This window comes from Balaenoptera borealis (genome assembly GCF_965194805.1).
Source record: "Balaenoptera borealis genome assembly, chromosome: 8".
Classification (NCBI taxonomy): domain Eukaryota; kingdom Metazoa; phylum Chordata; class Mammalia; order Artiodactyla; family Balaenopteridae; genus Balaenoptera; species Balaenoptera borealis.
In genome coordinates, this window is record NC_138865.1 from 94,913,473 (window position 1) to 94,926,418 (window position 12,946).

The following is a 12,946-nucleotide window of genomic DNA, read 5'->3' on the forward strand; positions in this document are numbered from 1 at the left end:
TAAATTATGTAAACTGATACACAATCATTGTGTGGTAGCATATTGGTTGACTATAGATATCAAGTGCAACTTTGCCCAGCAGAACCTTGGGGCGGCATGTCTATGCATTATAAATTACATGTAGAAAGATTGCAGTACTTACCACATTTTGTTTGTTTCAGGTGGTACCCAAGTTCCAGAGTTACTGGTAGAGACTGTAGAACTCTGCAAAATGGGGGCGGAAGGCTTCCAGTCAGAAGTTATCTTTGACTCCATCACCACCCTTCACCTACTACTGGGTGTCATGTCTTGTCAGCTCCCTCATTTCTCTGCCATACCCTCTATCCCCACTGCCCCTGCCCTTGAATAGGCCTCCACCCTCTCTATTCCTGGACATAACTACTGGTCTAAGGAGCTTGGTGCATAGAAAGTACTCAGTCAATATTGGGTGGACGGTTGGGTGGATGGATGGATGATTAGGTGAATGTGAAGGAAGGGGGGAGAGAAGTAGGGGAGAGAAAAAATGGAAAGAAGAAAAGAAAGAAGGAAATTGTTCTTTTTTATATCACGTGAATAGAGTGTTTGCAAATCAGAAATGACCATGCTGTGAAGCCCATTTAATTTCCTAGCTCTCTAAATGGCAGAATGAAACCAAAGACATAAATTCTCCCCTCCCCCATTCACCATGGAGTCCACTTTGCACGTGGAGAGTTGGCATCTGATGACTAATAATACTTTACATTCCACCAGCAAAAAATAGAGAAATAAAACCGAATTCTCACAACTTCCTGGGAAGATGACGGGGCATCCAGTGCCTTTTGCTGACAGGCCCCCTCTCACCCCACACACGGCTGCACAAGTCACCATGACCCTCAGTAACAGTTGCCTGACTGCCTGTTCTTTCAAACTAGAAAGGCCCACCACATCAACTCCTCGAGAGAGCTAAGTCCTTCTCCTCACTTGCCTGGGAGTCTGAAACCACAGAAGCCAGGCTCACCGAGAGAGGCAGCCTGGGCTATAAATTGATTAACTAAAGTAACAAGCTGGAAGATAGAAACCCACTCTTAAGACCATCACTCTCCTTTTTTGGTGGAAATCGAATCCTCATATTAAACTGTGTTTATCATATCTCTGTTAACCAAGAACTTTTTTTCTCTAAATTGCTGGTATTTATTTCAGTTGTATGATACTAGAGCTTAATCATGTTTACGCAGGTGAATGCTTTGTGGCTTTATTACTTACAGGAAAAAGCCCCATAAAATGAATTCAAGTGTGTACGTGGCGGGGGCGGGGGGCGGTTATTAGCTCTGGGTCCTGCCTTTGTGACTTTTGCTTGGTGGAACTCTATACTGTGGTCTAAAATGGACTACTTCCCCTTCCCTGGGTGCAACTCTATGGAAACAAGCTATAGCCGGCTTTTTGCCCATAGAAAACCATGTGATTAAAACCAGCTGAGAAGGTGGGAGGGGTGTTGAGCAAACTAAGTGAAGGGGATTAGGAGGTACAAACTTCCAGCTATGAAATAAATAAGTCATGGGGATGTAATGCACAGCATAGGGAATGTGGTCAGTAATATTGTACTAACTTTGTATGGTGACAGATGGTTACTAGACTTTTGGTGATCTATTTGTAATGTATGTAAATGTTAAATCACTATGTTGTACACCTGAAACTAATATATTGTCTGTCACCTATACTTTAAAAATTAAAAGGAAAAAAGTAAAAAAAATTAAAAAGAAAAACAGAAAAAAAAAACAGCTGAGAAGGTAAAAAGCCAATTGCCCATGGCAAAGGCTTAGTAGACGCTTCCTAAAGACAGAGAAGCTCTTTCCTACCACCTTCAGCCAAAGCATGTAGTGAATGCCTGCTTCATGGCTCAGGGAGGTGGTGGAGGCCCTACAGTCCTGGACTCAAACATCTCCAGCGATCTGGAGGTTAGGAAGGGGTGAGCAGTGACAGTGTGGTCAAAGATGAAGAGCCAACAGCCTGTATAACTGGCACTACTTAAGTTTATAGCCCTGTGAGGCAAAGACAGTGTCTTTTTAAAACTTATCTATCAGGTGCTCAATGGAGCATTGTGCCAGTGTGGGTAGCTAATTAATAAGCTTTGTTTGCTGATAAATGGAAAAGCATTCCAAGGTCATATGCATCACTTGAGAATCCAGGAGGACCTGTGAGTCAAGGTATGAAGGTGAAGGTGGTAAAGAGCCAATACGTCCTATGAAGTGCTCTTGTTTTGGGCAAAAAAAGACTGGATACACTTTTCAATAGCCAATGATAGTGACTGTGTGCTGCCAAAATAATAAGAAAACAAGGATTAAAACTTTTCAGCCAAATTGAATTTTCACAATTAAGTATCTTTAGTAAAGCAAGGTATATTATGTTCTCTGCAGGTGGCTTTCTTGTCATTTCAACCCTTTAACAAATGATTCTAAAAGCACCTTTTTAAAAAATGAGATATAATTGCCATATAACATAATATTAATTCAGGTGTACAACATAATGATCTGATATATGTGTATGTTGCAAAATAACCACCACAAATAAGTCCATCACCATACATAGTTACAAAAAATTTTTTTTCTTGTGATGAGAACTTTTAAGATCTACTCTCTTAGCAACCTTCAAATATACAATACGATATTATTAGCTATAGTCATCATGCTGTACATTACATCCCCAGGACTTATTTATTTTATAACTGGAAGCTTGTACCTTTTGACCACCTTCACCCATTTTGCCTACCCCCAAAAGCACCTTTTCTAAAACTGAAAACCAATTAAAGAGGGGGGAAGAGACCCTCATTCAAGAATTTGGCTCAGCTGCCATCCCACTAGCATCTGGGATTCAATAGATTAATTTGCCCATTTTGATTGGAAGATGCCTACAGAGAGATAAGGTGTTTAAGTGCTTAAAACAGCAGCTTTTATTGGCATCCACCAGAGATCAGCGGGAGAGAGCCATGCTCTCAGGCTGCACCCATCCTGCTCCTAGAATAAGGATTCTCAGCCAGATTTAAACTCCTCAGTGCCAGCTAAGCATGTTATCTCCACTAGTCCCACTGCGTTGTAGAAATGTGGAGATAGAAAGCTGGGCAGATGGCTGTCAGCAAGACCCCGCCATGCCTTAGTCCTCTATGCCAAGGGGTCCTACAGAGAGAGAGTGATGGTTCATTGGATTGAATTATAAAGGAAACTCAGAAAGTTATTTGAAAATGTAAGTGTAACTTCAGTTCACCAGACAGGGCAGTCCATCTTTTTCTTTCCTTTTTTTAATGGACAATTTCAAGAAATAAGGGAATAATATGTTATAGACACATTTGAAGCTCCTTCCAATTTTACTTCCTTCCTTCCCCTTGCATTTGGTGTCCATTAATCCTATGTATTTTTTTATAGTTTCTCTACATATGAAAGTATCCATAATCAATAACTAGTATTGTTTCATATGTTCCAAACTTTTTGTAAATGGTAACATGCTGACATTGTATACATCATTCTATAACTTGTTCTTCTTGCACAAATTATGTTTTTTGAGATTTATACATGTTGATAATGCAGTTCTAATTCATTCATTTTCACTGCTTTATAGTATTCCACTGAATGACTTGGCTTACTCATCCATTCTTCTCTTGAGGGACAATTTCGTTGTTTTCTATTTTGGATTATCATCGTTGTTGCTATGAATATTTTCCAACATGTCATTTTATGCATACGTACAAGAGTTTCTCTAGAACGTATGTCCAAAGTGGAATTGCTTTGTAATCTGGACTTTTCAGGATACTGTCAAACTCAACCAATTTACACTAACATCAGCAGTAAATGAGAGTTCCTGTTGCTTGACAACATTGGATATTATTGGTCTTACTAATTTTTCCAATCAGATAAATGTGAAATGACGTCTTCTTGTTGTTTTAATTAGTATTTCCCTGATTACCAGGGAGGTTGAACATCTTCTCACTATCTATCAGCCATTCGGTTTTCCTCTGCTGGGAATTGCCCAGTCATACCTTAGTTCACTATTATATTGTATCATTACATTGTAACATTTGTCTTTGTTTTAAGTGATTTTTAGTAGTTAAATGTTCTGAATACTAATCTTTTGTCTCTCTTTGAGTTGTAAATGTCTTCCCAGTGTGTGCCTTGCCATTTCACTTGTGTTTTCTAATGTACAAAAGTTTTGTTTGTTTGCTTACTTGCTTTTATTTTTTATTTTATTTTATTTTATTTGGCCACACCGTGCGACTTGTGGGATCTTAGTTCCCCCACCAGGGATCAAAACCAGGTCCACAGCAGTGAAAGCCCAAGTCTTAACCACTGCACCACCAGGGAATTCCCACTTACTTGTTTTTAATATACACAGATTTACCTATCTTTTCCTTCATGGTTTAAACTTTATGTAGCTTGTTTAAGAAATCCTTTCTTAGACCAAGTTCATAAAGATATATAGCAGAACATCTAAAATTTTTAAAGTTTTGCTTTTCAAATTTGTCTCTAATCCATCAGAATGTATTTATTTGTTTATTTAGTTAGTATGTTGAGAGAGGTTTTTTTTTTCATGTGGTTAACTAAATGTTCTAAGCGCCATTTATTGAATAGTCCATCTTCTCCCAGTGACATATCACATCAGTCCTCCTATATGCACAGGCCCTGACCTGTTGTTCTCTATTTGCCTATTCCAGCAACAATACCACATTGTCTTATTACTACAGTTTTATAAGAAGTCTTGATATGTAGTAGGGCCCCCACCTTATTCTTTAAAAATTTGTTATTCATGAACCATTGATCTTCCAAATAAATTTTAGAATAAGCTTGTCAAGTCACACACAGAATTCTAAATACACTAAATATTTACTTAGTGTATGTAAACATACATACACTGAAAATGCAATAAGAATTTGATTTGGGTCACATTAAATGTATAGATTTGTGCAGAATTGACAGCTTTAAGAATATAGAGTCCTTTCATCCATGAACACAATGTATCCATCCATTTATAAATGTTTTCTTAATGTTTTTCAACAAAGTGTTATACTTCCCTTCATTAAAATCCTGCACATCTTTTTTTTAGATTTATTCTAGGTTCCTAATGTTTTTGTTGCTACTGTGAGTGGCATCTTTTGTCAAATTGATGTTTGTCCTTTGTTGGTGGCAATGGGAATAAATTTGATTATTATATATTGCCCTTATTTCCAGCTGCCTTCTCTTAAAAGTGTTAATACTCTGTACATTCTCCTGAAATTTTCTTGTACACAATAACATTGTCTTATATCTTATGCTTTCTTGTCTTACTCTGCTGGCTAAGACTTGATAAATTGAATGTTTAATAGAAGAGCTGATAGCCAGAAAACATGTTCTGTTCGTGACTATAAAGAGAACATTTGAGATCTGGGGAAATTTTAAATATTACCAAATATCACAAGTATTGCTTTCTCCCCTATTTAATGTTTCAGAATGTATGGAGGGTTTGTTTAGAGCACAATAGCTACACTCTAGTCTTCTCAAAAATCGCTATACACCAACTATTATTACCAGTTTTCAGTATGCCTATTGCTGAGCTCCCCCCACACAAAGAACAAATAAAAATTACACAGATTGTTAATTTTTGGCAAAGTGGGCCAATTTCATATTATCCTCAAATGCCACACTACACAGACTGAAAGCATACATAATCATAAATCTCAGCAGGCTGAAGTTGAGACATGCCCCTACCCCCCAAAAACTCTAAAACTATTCTGCATTCAAGTTCTGAACTGATTCGCTTTGAGGCCTTTAAAATGTATTTGTTTGCAAAAAATAAAAGTTCATTGTTGGCATTTGGAGGTGGCTTATTAGTGGCTGTGAGAAATCAGGGTTAGAACTTGAGGTAGGAAGAGAAAAGGAAAGTTCTTAAATTTTAGTGCCTTAACCCAGTAAAATTGTCAGTTCTTAATACAAGAAACTACTTTGTTCAAGAAACCCAGTATAGTCATGAGGACCTAAGACCCCAATAACACTATTCTGGTAGCTATTCATCATGCTAATGGTCATCACTTTTCTCTTCCCTACAGCAAGAAGCAAAGAGTAGCAGTTTTAAACCTCACCCCTCTACATCCTATTCAAAGATTAGGTTACAATTAAAAGTAGATTTTAAAATCTACACCTTAAAACATAATTTCAAGTATGCTGCATTTTAAAGACACTTCATTACAAAAGTTAAAACTTAGAAAATTAAAGTAGAACATTTATCAAATCAACAAATAAGCTTTTACTTTTTCAGGATGATTTACTGCAAGATTTAAGAGTCCCCTCTTATTTATTGGGTCTTTACAAAAAAAAAAAAAGTGAGACTAAACATCAGCCACTGCCACCTGCAAACTAGAAAATAAAGTTGCTCCTACATGGTTGGGAAAATAATTCATCTTACAGAAATTTAACAAACGAGCTATTTTTTAGGTTCTCATTTGCTAAATCGACAATTCAGAATTTGTGAAGCAGGAGCAACAAGCTGCTGAACCTGAGAGAAGCCTCTAAACGCGCTTGACTGTAGTTTGTTTTGTGGTGTTTGCTAGTTCAGGTACAAAGTGGCAAAAACGGAAAGATACCACCGCTTCCCTACTCTGCCCAGCTCAGGACAGAAAGCGCGCGTTCAGCGTCCAGCGGTTTCGGCGAGGAGATCTCGCCGCTTTAAGCCGCGGGGGACCCTCGGGCCCGCCCACAAGAAGGCGTGGCCGACCCGGTTTCTGCTGGGAGTTGTAGTTCTAGGCCCAAGCGTTTCTTGACTCTTTTCTTCCTACCTCCACCGCGTCCCGCCGCCTACGGACTTCTGAAGCTGCTGTGGATTTAGCCCGAGGCACAACAGGAGATAAAAGGAGAGGCGATGGGCTCTGTTCAGTGTTTGGCCGCAGCGGCGCGCATGCGCAAGCCGACCTGCTCCACCCGCACCTCTCCGGGCGCGTTGGGGGGCGGGGGACAGAGGTAGGGCCCTAGGCCAGTTTGAGGTGGTACGGCTTGCGGGAGTGCGGTTGTCAGCAGGGAGATAAGGGGAGCTGTCCGACTGTCTTCTCGCCCTACCTCATCCTGCCGTTCAGGACTCTCCCATCTCCTGCCCTTGTCCAACGTGCAGAATTGCAGCCACGCGCACACCCGCCCTCTCCCATCTCTCCTTGGGAAGCCTTTCCCGGCTGTGTTGTGAAATCTGTTAGAGCCTCTCAGCCAAGGCCTTTTAGCCCGCCTGGAATTCAAACCGCCCCCTCCCTGCCAAATCCATGTCATGTGAGGCAGCAAAAGGCTTGAGGCACAGGCCCCACAAAGCAATACCCTCGGCAGGTCTCTGAAATTTACAGTCACCCCGCCCTCCTCCTGCAAAGCTGGAACCAGCTAGGTGATAGATTAGATAGATGGATAGATAGAAAGATTACGCGTTTAAGTTTGAACAGGGCTTTCATAGCTTCCTTTGCTCTGGAAGGTGACATCAATATACGAAAAGACACCGAGTGACCCAAGAACTCACGAATGTAGTTGGTGACAAAGCCTCAGGACCACAGCCTCCAGGAGTTCTAAATCCACTGCTTTTTCCACCACTTCACAAATGTCTCACAAACAGCTAAAGGAGGTAACCAGCTGAACCTGATGCAAGTTGCCTTTCCGAATGGTCAAGCTCGGGTTCACCACAGCCTCTCTTAAATTAGTGAGCAGTTGCCCTCAGCAAGTGAGCCCTCCAGCAAATAGAGGATTTTGCTGAGGGAGATGTTTAAGATTAAACACATACTTTGTGCTGGGCTCTGGAAAGATATACATCACATTTTAGCTTAAAAGGTGCCCTTCCCCAAAGACAGGTTGAACCATAAAGCACCCTGTATTTCCCAGAGGATAGCATTAGGCATGCTACGTCTTGTTTGTCTGCCTTTCTTGAGAGTCTGCAGCACTGGTTTTTTCACCATGGTGTCTGCGGTGCTAACACATGGTGGTCTCTTGGTAACTGTCCAGTGATGACATGCATGAATCCAGTGTCTGCCATTCAGGTCTGTGCTCAAAGTCTGTTGGCAGAGGTAGAGATGAGAGTAGAGACGCAGATTTACACAAAGCTTTGGGACAGGAAGGAAGAAGCATGTAACTGCCTGGAGAGGCCCCTGAGGCTGCATGGAGGAAGTATCCTCTAAGCTTTGGAATTGCCCCTCATTGACTTAGCAGATGGGAAGTTATCACACCAAAGCCTCTCTGTGAGCTTTGCCTGACAGGGAAAGGGACTGATTGTTTAAGAGCCAACCAGGACAGGAACACAGATGCTACCCTCTTCCAGGTGGTCATCTGGAGAAGCCATGCTTTCCAGGGACCCTGGCTTTCTTCAGACATCTTTGGAATGCTCTTTGTGGAAATGCCTTTTGAGTTTTACAGCACATTCTTTTGGACCTCCTCAGCACTGGAAGGAACATCTCGTTCCTTCAGGGATTTGATATTTGGGAACAGCCAGAAGTTATTTAGGATGAAAGTCTAGAGGATGAGGAAGGCAATCATGCTGCATAATAGATGTTGAAATTTGGGGGAAGGTGTTTGTTTGTCTGTTTGTTTATAGGGTTTCTCATCCTGGTGTGTGTGGAAGTTTTGAGTGTATGTGTATTTTCCTGAGGGATCATGTCTTTAGCTTTTATCAGATTCCCCAAGGACTCCATGATTTAAAAAAGATGAACAACTACTGCTATAGAGTTATGAGATCACTTCTGTGGCCTGTAAGCTCCTCGGAAGGAGAATCACATGGAAGGAGAGCAGAGGGGGAGGTTTCAGCTGCTCCTGGAATTTGATGTGTGGTCTCAGTGGGTTCCAAAGCTCCCGCAGCCTTAGTGCCCCCACATACAAAGTGGAACAATAGCATCATCCCTGGACTAGACGTGTAATGCAAACTTCCCAGGTGACTCCTTCAAATGACAGCCCTAATTGGGATGTGTGTTACTGCTGTTGTGCTTGTTCAAGGAAATCATCCTCCTGATGTCAGAGCCAGGGATCTCGCAACAACAAACAGGCCAAATCAGAGAGGGAAGTTGGAGGCTCAAAACGCAGCAAGACTTGCTGAGAATAGTACAAATGGTCAGGGAAGGGCTCATCAAGAAGGGGGAGCCTGGGAAGAGGGAAGAGGGTGCTGGAGCATCACCCTGTCAGGGGCAGAATCAGCCCAGATAGGCAGCGCAGGAGGCCAGAAACAAGGATTCTGCCTTAAGAGTGAAGGTTCTGGTAGAGAACTCAACCTCCAGAAGGGCCACTTGGAATAAGCAGAATGTAAGCAAGACATTTATTTGGCAGGGACTGAGCTGCAGGCAGCAGGAGCCCCACTCTATGAACTGGGTGACCTGAGACTAGGTCAGGAGTCAAAGCCCTCAGGATTGGTCCCAAAGCCTGCGCTAAAGACTCTGACTCCAACTGTGGGAGCAGAGAGCCTGGGGGGCAGCTGGAGCTGGGAAAGCTGAGGAGCCAGTCAGAGTCAGCACAGCCTAGGGCTACTCTTCCCTCCTGCCTTCACTCCCTCTCTCCCTCCCTTCCTCCCTCCTTCCTTCCCTTCTGTCTTTCTTCCTAGTCTCTGTGAGAGGGAAGAGATTTTTTAAAAAAAACACCAGATGATGCCTTCTGACTTTAAGGAGGCTTGCAGGCTTGAGAGAAAGATTTCCCACTTCGGAGTAAATAGCTAAGTGCTTAGTTGGGCAGTAGAAAATAAAAATCCTACAAGGCAAAAAAGGTGAAGTTAGTGTGACTGTGTCTGGTGGGATGCGGGGGGCAGGGGGGCGTCCATAGTCATTCCCTGCTTCTCACATTCCACGGAAAGAAGAGAATTTCCAAGTCACTTCCCCGAAATGGAAAAGCATGAAGGAACTCTCCGGCTTCTCCCTGCCCCAAGGGAAGGGGTGACTTACCCGCCTGGTGACTCTGCCCCTGCCTTTTCTCTCTCTGTGTATCCTTTTACAGCCAGCCTGTCTACAGGACACCTGCATTCTGTTCTGCCGTGTGAGCGTGGCTAAGCCAGCTTTGAAGGGTAGGCGAAGATCAGGAGGGGCATTTCAGGAACCCAGCTGGCTGCAGGTCAGCTTTATCAATAAATAAAGCTGATATTTTGATCTCCAGCGGTCTGCCTCCTAGTCTTATTTCTCAGTCACTTCCAAACTCAGAAGGAGAAAACAGGCATGTTGCTTTTTGGCCTCCCCAGCCGCCAACGCAGGGCAGAGGTTTTAGTATAGGTCAGTCTGGAAGGAGGAGCCGGGTCTAGTGGTCAAGCTGCATTGGAGCCTCAGGGCCCTTTCTGTCACAGTGCTCTAAAGCCATGTGATCTGGCGGCCTTAAAAACAAGTTTGGTCTCCTAACTTCAAAAAAGTCTGAATCCCCAAGACTGAACCTTGAAGAAGAGAGAGGAGTGAATAGGGGCTATCCCTGCTGTGTTAATTTGTACAGTGGTCAGAGTCAGGGCCAGACACATGGCATGTCTGGAATTAGACACACAGGAAAAGCTGCTCCCATAGGCTTTCACTACTCTCTTCAGTTGTATGTATGTATGAGCTTTCTGCTTTTGGCTCAAGCTGTTTTCTCTTCTTGGAATTCCTTCTCTCCATTATTTGCACCTATCAAAATCCAAGAAGAGGAAACTTCTTCCTGAGGAATGCTGTTTCTTCCTAATTGAATGCTTTTATCTTTCTGGTCTCCTAACAAGTTCCTTGACATTCCATTCTTCTAGCTGCAGGGCTTCAAAGCCCTCCACAATCTAGCCTCCATCTCCAGTACATCTCACCTCTTGCTTCTTATTCCAGCCAGGTCGTACAGCCGGCCTCAAATACCCTTCTCCCTCTTTACAACTACCTGGCAAAGTCCTTCATCCTCTAATATCCCCTCCACTGTGTTTCCCTCAGATTTCCCTAACCCCAGAAAGAATTAACTGTCCCTTCACCCTCCACCTTCTGATTTCACAATTAACATTGGCACCTAACACACTGGATTGAATTTTTTTGTTTATACGCCTATCACCTGAACTATATTATGGGTTCTTTTTACCAGAAGGACCATGTTTATTTCATCCTTGAGCCTGGAACTTAACAGATAATAAATGTTAAATAAATGAACGAATGGAGGAATGTTATCGTTTGTTTACATATGTGTCCCTCCCACTTTATTATTAAGTCTTTGAGGTTAGGAATATTGGGTCATTTATCTCTTATTCTTAATAGCTACCTTAGTGCCTGGCTTATAATAGGCACCTAATAAATATTTTTCATTGAATGGATGAATGGATGAGCAAGTAAGGTCTTTTGTAATATCTCCAACCTGATATACCCTTTCCCTCCTTTGAAACCTCAAGCACTTTCTTGTGTTTCTCCTGTGACATTTTCATTAGCTTGTTCTTATCTTCGTGTCTAATTCCCCCTACTCAGTAATCAGCTCATTGAGGGCAGGAGTTGAGTCTTACTTCCCTTGTTGTTCCCTGTCATGTCTACAGCAGTGCCGGGCATATAGCAGGAGCTCAAAATTGAGCTTTTCTGAGAAAGATAAAAGTACCTGTTATTCAGAGCCCCTGTTCCAGAAACAAGATGCCCAAGTACATGAGCTACACACATTGGGTCATCTAAGCCACCACTTCACCTCACACACACTTAGTGTTGCCAACTCCTGGGTGATAAGAAAGCAAAGTTGAAAAGACCATGTTGTTTCAATATTGTGTTAGCTGTAATTCTCTGTACTAGTAGGTGCCCAGTAAATATAATTTTCAGATTAATAAAGGCTATGAAGCCCATCAAAAATGAATGAGCCCATGGGCTTCCCTGGTGGCGCAGTGGTTAGGAATCTGTCTGCCAATGCAGGGAACACAGGTTCGATCCTTGGTCTGGGAAGATCCCACATGCCGCGGAGCAACTAAGCCCGTGAGCCACAACTACTGAGCCTGCGCGTCTGGAGCTTGTGCTCCGCAATGGGAGAGGCCGTGACAGTGAGAGGCCCACGCACCGCGATGAATAGTGGCCCCCGCTCGCCACAACTGGAGAAAGCCCTCGCACAGAAACGAAGACCCAACACAGCCAAAAATAAATAAATTAATTAATTAATTAAAAAAAAAAAAATGAATGAGCCCAAGGGTACAAACGAGCAGTTGAAAGATGAAAATCACATCAGCCGATGGAAAGGCAAATCTGTGCATTCCCCCTCAGAATAATGGCTTAAAAAGAATTAAAAAGCATGTTTTTCTTCATAAAAGGCAGAGTGCACTGGAAGAATTTCAGCTTCAAAATGTAAAAGTCCCTCTAATTTCGCTGTAACTAAATAGAGGAGAGCAATCCTCAAGATTAGAAATGGTTAACAATTGTGGGGAGTTTTCATCCATTTGTTTTTTGCGTGGGCCTTCACTCCTCTTCCTTCTTCTTTCCTTTTCTCTTTCCTTTCCTTCGTTTTCTTTCTTTCAACATATTTATATTGAGCATTAACTATGTCCTTGATACTCATTTTTCTAAATGCTTTATGTTCATAATCTCTCATAACCCTATGACAACTCTGCGATGGGGGTATTAGTATCGTCACTTAAAATGTGACAAAAGCTCACATAGGCTCACAAAGGCTCAGCTTAGTTGCCTAAGGCTTCACAGTCAGTTGCATAAGGCTTCCCAGGTGCTGGGATCATAATTTGAAGCCAGGTTTCATAAACTCTGAAGCTTATATGTTGTTGCTTAATTCCTACATTATAATGCTTCTCTATACAGTTCAATGGTTCTGTTCTCACATAGCTTACAGACAACTGGAAGACAGAAAACGTAAGTCAAGTATAGGGTCAGAGGTTAGCAAAGGATAATACTGGAACACAAAGAAGGCCATCTATGTCAGGGGGAGAGTAGGAAGATCAGCAATGGCCCCTCAGGGGAGGGGTCATGAATTGAGAGCTGAAGAATGAGTGGGAGTCCACTGGATCAAGCCAGGGGTATCACCTAGACAGAGATACAGCAAGTGAAAAGACCTAGGGGGTGGGAAGCAGCCCA

The 12,946-nt window shown here is 42.3% G+C and overlaps 1 protein-coding gene across 1 annotated transcript in view; it reads right to left on the bottom strand.

The window, feature by feature from the left end:
* Window positions 1–182, bottom strand: part of ABCA1 (ATP binding cassette subfamily A member 1) — a 177,282-nt gene extending 177,100 nt beyond the window's left edge. Inside the window, exon 1 of the mRNA XM_082403724.1 lies at window positions 143–182. The gene's annotated coding sequence lies outside the window, so the exon portion shown is untranslated. The remainder of the gene's footprint in view (window positions 1–142) is intronic.
* Window positions 183–12,946: the final 12,764 nt, after the last annotated feature.